The sequence below is a fragment of the Bos javanicus genome, chromosome 10 (assembly GCF_032452875.1).
Source record: "Bos javanicus breed banteng chromosome 10, ARS-OSU_banteng_1.0, whole genome shotgun sequence".
Lineage (NCBI taxonomy): Eukaryota > Metazoa > Chordata > Mammalia > Artiodactyla > Bovidae > Bos > Bos javanicus.
The window spans coordinates 37131478-37135964 of NC_083877.1; positions in this window are offsets into that span (position 1 = coordinate 37131478).

Sequence of the window (4487 nt, forward strand, 5' to 3'; positions counted from 1 at the left end):
ACCACTTCTGGGCCTAGCCCTGGAGGGCCCCACAGGCTGCAGGAAGAGCCTTGCACAATCCACACAGAGTCTACAGGTGGGATCTGACAGCTGCCCAAGTCATAGTCCTTACCCAGATAGAGTACGGCTGATGGGGTGTCTGGGTAGTCAAGGGGTCTGGAGTTATAGTTTAACCTCTCCCTCCCTTGACTAGCTGCTGGGGGAGGTGAAACAGACAAATATACTCACAGGTACACGCTCCTGCACCAGGTAAGGCCTTGAGCCTCAGCCCAGTCCATTCTAAGGACTGTGGTACTTCTTGGTTTTCTCTGTGTTTATTGAAAGCAACTTAAAAAAGATGCACAATGTGAGAGTGGTGAATTAAGTTTTATTTGGGGCAAAATGAGTACAGTAGCCAGGGAGACAGCACCGCAGATAGCTCTGAGAGACTGCTTCAAAGAAGTTGTGCGGGAAGGTCACTATGAATGATTTTGGTGAAGGAGTGTGTGCTGTGCTGTGCTAAGTCACTTCAATCGAGTCAAACTCTTCAAGACACTATGGACTGTAGCCCACCAGGTTCCTCTGTCCTTGGGTTTCTCTAGACAAGAATACTGAAGTGGACTTCAACCAATAGAAATGGTTGAAGTCCCATTTCATACTCCGGGGGGTCTTCCCAACCCAGGGATCGAACCTGTGTCTCTTACACGGGCAGGTGGGTTCTTTACCACTAGAACCACCTGAAGGGGTAGTTTATGAAAGCAAGCATGTATCTTACAAAAGGCTTTCTGCTAGTCATGAGCAGCTGATGTCACCATGAAGGGATTTAGTACTTTCCTAGGTATGAAGAAATATAAGGATTGGCATCAGGAAATCCATGCCTGAAAATATCTAACCATCTAAAGACCTGTTCCACCAGTTTCCCTGGAGTACAGAGTGCCTCATTCTCCGCCCTGGACTCCCGTCAGGGCATGTTGAAGGTCAATAACTGCAGTGGCACGGGATTCAATCTTCACAGGGGCGGATGGCAAATGCCCTTTGTCGTCGTTGTTCAGTCGCTAAGTCATGTCTGACTCCTTTGCGACTCCATGGACTGCAGCACGCCAGGCTTCCCTGTCCTTCACTATCTCCTGGAGTTTGCTCAAACTGATGTAGATTGAGTCAGCGATGCCATCCAACCATCCTCTGTCACCCCTTTCTCCTCCTGCCCTCAATCTTTCCCAGCATCAAGGTCTTTTCCAATGAGTCAGCTCTTCACATCAGGTGGCCAAAGTATTGGAGCTTCAGCTTTAGCATCAGTCCTTCCAATGAATATTCAGGGTTGATTTCCTTTAGGATGGACTGGTTTGATCTCCTTGCAGTCCACGGGAGTTTCAAGAGTCTTTTCCAGCACCACAATTGGAAACCATCACTTCTTCAATACTTAGTCTTCTTTATGGTCCAACTCTCACATTCGTACATGACTATTGGAAAAAGCACAACTTTGACTATAGGGACCTTTGTTGGCAAAGTAATGTCTCTGGTTTTTAAACTCTACATAAACTCTATCTAGGTTTATTGTAGCTTTCCTTTTAAGAAGCCAGCATCTTTTAATTTAGTGGCTGCAGTCACAGTCTGAAGTGATTTTGGAGCCCAAGAAAATAAAATCTGCCACTGTTTCCACTTTTTCCCAATCCATTTGCCATGAAGTGATGGCACTGGATGCCATGATTTTAGATTTTGAATGTTGAGTTTTAAGCCAGCTTTTTCACTCTCTTTCACCCTCATCAAGAAGCTCTTTAGTTCCTCTTTGCTTCCCGCCATCATCTGCATATCTGAGGTTGTTGATATTTCTCCCAGCAATCTTGATTCCAGCTTTTGATTCACCCAGCCCAGAATTTTGCATAGTGTATTCTTTGTAGAAGTTAAACAAGCTAGGTGACAATATATAGCCTTGACGTTCTCCTTTCCCAATTTTGAACCAGTCTGTTGTTCCATGTCTGGTTCTAATTGTTGCTTCTTGACCTGCATACAGGTTTCACAGGAGGGAAGTAAGGTGGTCAGGTACTCCCATCTCTTTCAGAATTTTCCACAGTTTGTTGTGACCCACACAAAGACTTTAGCACAGTCAATAAAGCAGTAGATGTTTTTCTGGAATTCTCTTGCTTTTTCTATAATTCAACAGATATCAATTCAATCTCTAGTACCTCTGCCTTTTCTAATCCAGTTTGTACATCTGGAAGTTCTTGGTTCACGTACTGTTGAAGCCTAGCTTGAAGGATTTCGAGCATTACCTTGCTAGCATGTGAAATGAGCACAAATGCCCTTGCATGCATGTGTGCCAAGTTGCTTCAGTTGTGTCTGACTCTCTGCGACCCTATGGACTGTAGCCTGCCAGATCCTTTGTCCTTGGGCTTCTCCAGGTGAAGACTGGAGTGGATTACTGTGCCCTCCTCCAGGGCATCTTCCCAACCAAGGGATTGAACCCACATCTCCTAGGTGGATTCTTTACCACTAGCGACACCTGGGAAGCCTGCCAATATCCTTGGCAAGTGCCAATTTGTAGTAGAGTGTCAACATTTTTTCTTTCTTTGTGCCCCTTCTTACTCTCCAGAGCATAGGTCCTGAATCAGCCAGACCATAAGGTTGGGGACACAGTCCTCCAGACAGCCAGGCCTTCTGACCCTACTTGGAGAGGAGCTTACCCCACTATGTAGTCTCAGGGAGCAGCCCCCACAAGACTGCCTCACTTTAGACACCAGTGGCAAATTCAGGGGTCCCCAGAGCCACCCTCACTTTAGACCAGCTAGCTACAAATTTGGGAGTGCCCAGGACCACCCTCAGGTTTGATCATTTGCTAAAATAACTCACATAAGCCAGGAAAGCTCTACACTTTGTATGTTTATTTTTTACAGTGAAAGGATACAAATTGAAACCAGCCAGAGAGAGAGACCACAGGGCAGAGACTGGGAGGGGCTAAACGGGAACTTCCAACTGTCCCCTCTCCATGGAGACACAAATAGCATTAGCTCCTCCTGGGCAGCGTGTGACAATATGCCTAGAGTACTCCCAGCCAGGGCGCTTGAGGCTTTCGTGTCCAGTGTTTCCTGAGGCTCCACCACTTACTGACCACATGGCTGACCTTTAGTCTCCAAGCCCTCCGGGAGCTTTAGCTTCACTTCCTCTGGAGGTGGGAACTCATATCAGCCTGTTCCAGAGACCTCATCACAAATCACACTTAAAGGTTGTCCAGCTTTGTCTGAAGTGGTTGAAGTGCCCAGACAAACAAAGCCTCCCATCAGGCAGGCCATTCCAGGGGCCAAACCCTTCTTTTGCTGTTCAGTCACTCAGTCGTATCCGACTCTTTGAGACCCCATGGACGGCAGCATGCCAGGCCTTCCTGTCCTTCACCATCTCCCAGAGTTTGCTCAAACTCATGTCCATTGGAGCTGGTGATGCCATCCAACCATCTCATTCTCTGTTGCCACCTTCTCCTCCTGTCTTCAACCTTTCCCAGCATCAGGGTCTTTTCCAAGGAGTCGGCTCTTCTCAGCAGGTAGCCAAAGTATTGGGGCTTCAGCTTCAGCATCAGTCCTTCCAATGAATATTCAGGGTTAATTTCCTTTAGTATTGATTTGTTTGATTTCCTTGCAGTCCAAGGGACTCTCAAAAGTCTTCTCTAGCACCACAGTTTGAAAGCATTAATCCTTTGGTGCTCAGCCTTCTTTATGGCCCAACTTTCACATCCATTTAGGACAAGTTAAATCTTCACAATACAATAGAGCAAGTTCCAAAGTAAGTGCCTAAAGATGCAGGGTGGTGTGGCTGTTAGGAGCCTGGCATTGATTTTAAAGCCCACAGTTTCAGCTCTGGCTTTGCCACTTCTGAGTTTAGTGATCTGAGCAAGTTGCTTAATTCTGGTTGATGCCCACCAACCAAACACCCCCAGGAACATCACTGTAATTGAACCCATTTGAGTTTATTGGTACTTGTTGCAACCAATGAGATCATACTCTATGGGGAACCATGGAGTGTCTCGGTAAGTGGGAAGTAGGAGGGCTTTATTGTAGGATTTGGGCTTGTGTGAGGTGATTTACAGTGTAAAATATTGATAAACAGAAACCTCAGAGTCAGGAGGCCAGACAAGGGAGCTCTCAGGCTTGCTCTCCAGTAATAGGACAGCCCAAGAGGAAGAAGAAAGACTCTTTCCTGGAAAAGACTTAGTCAATGAAAAGTCATGGACTCTGTTTACTCAAGCCCTCCCAACTTCCTTTTCCTCTTGTAAAAGCAGTCTCCTTCCATTCCATTAAAATCTCAGCTATTTGCTTCATGCAAATTGACAGGCTAATCCTAATATTCATATGGAAATTCAAGGGACCCTGAATAACCAGTACAATCTTGAAAAGGAAGAACAAAGTCATAGGACTCACAAAAGACTTGCTACAAAGCTACAGTAATTAAGGCAGTATGATATCAGCATAAAGATAGACAAACAGATCCATAAAATGAAATCAGAATCCAGAAATAAACCC